Consider the following 1654-nt stretch of genomic DNA (forward strand, 5'->3'; position numbering starts at 1 on the left):
GAAGGTACGAGGAGAGGAGCGCGGAAGGAGAAAAACGGAGAAGGTACGAGAAAGAGGAGCGCGGAAGGAGAGAAACGGAGAAGGTACGAGAAAGAAGAGCGCGGAAGGAGAGACGCAGAGAAGGTACGAGGAGGTGGAGCAGGAAGGAGAAAAACGGAGAAGGTACGAGGAGAAAAAGCGCGCCGAAAGGAGAGAAACTGAGAAGGTACGAAAAAGCGGATCGCGGCGAGGGAGTAGGGGGGTGACGGGTTTTATTAAAAGCATTATGGCTGTATATTTGTATGAAAAATGACCATCATTACATTATGCTAAATGCATCTTTGAACTCTGACCTGATGTCAAATGTATTCACAGTAGTTAAAAATCGCATATATTCATGGGAGATTATAACTATGAGAGCGAAATAATGGAAGGCGATCAAAGGCGAATATAAGCATCACGTGAATAAATATGCTAGACATTGACTGGAACCCGCTTTTTTCTACCTCTTTTAGAACATGTCTTGCATGAGTGCATGTGTATTTAGGCTTCTTGCATTCACGTATATCGGGTTGGGAAAGGGGGGTTAGAGTACTGGAATGTATTGAGAGAGAGAGAGAGGGGGAGAGAGAGGGGGGGAAGAGGAGAGAAGAGGGGAGAAAGAGGGGGAGAGAGAGAAGAGGCGGAGAAGAGCGGAGCTGAGAGAGAGGGGAGAGAGACTGAAAGGGAGAGCGAGAGATAGAGGGAGGAGAGAGAGAGAGAGAGAGAGAGAGACAGAGCGGGAGAGAGAGGGAGAGAGCGCGAGAGAGAAGTACAGAGATAGGGAAAAAGAAGCGCACACATTACATGTATGTATATTTTTGCATGTAAAGCCAGCATTGATTTTTGACATTATAATAGAACGCAAATGCACGGCTGGTCGTGCCACTTATCATAGCAATAACTATGTTTGCATACGTGTGCCTGAGCGTGCGAGCGCGCGCGTGTTTGTGGAATCAAATATAGTCATGACGTCATTATAGCTCGCAGTTACGTCACTATGTTTCGTCATACCGGCAACGCATCGCCAGATGGCACCTCATGTCAAGATGACGTCATCGCCGATCAGCCGTGATGTTCGTTGAAAGTTGTTCTTTGTTTATTTATTTATTTTAATTTTATTATTTATCTATCTATCTATCTATCCATCCATATATCTATCTATCTATCTATCTATCTATCTATCTATCTATCTATCTATCTATCTATCTATCTATCTATCTATCTATCTATCTATCTATCTATCTATCTATCTATCTATCTATCTATCTATCTATCTATCTATCTATCTATCTATCTATCTATTTAATCTCTCTCTCTATATATAATATACATATATATATATATATAATAGATACTACATATATATACATATATATATAATTATTTGTTTGTTTCATTTTATTAATTAATTTAATAATTATTGTATCAATCAGTTGCACGTCACATTAAACGTCACGGGGTTGTTTGCGATGTGCCGATGACAAACAACGCTAGAATAACCTGGTCACGACGACGAGACAGAGAGGTCTGGCGCGTGCACTTACGACGTGCCAAGCATGCATAACCAGCAGGAACCGACCCCTGCTCTCTTCTCTTCTCTCTCTCTCTCTCTCTCTCGCGCGCGCGCTCTCTA

The sequence above is a fragment of the Priapulus caudatus genome, unplaced genomic scaffold (assembly GCF_000485595.1).
Source record: "Priapulus caudatus unplaced genomic scaffold, Priapulus_caudatus-5.0.1 Scaffold1602, whole genome shotgun sequence".
Lineage (NCBI taxonomy): Eukaryota > Metazoa > Priapulida > Priapulimorpha > Priapulimorphida > Priapulidae > Priapulus > Priapulus caudatus.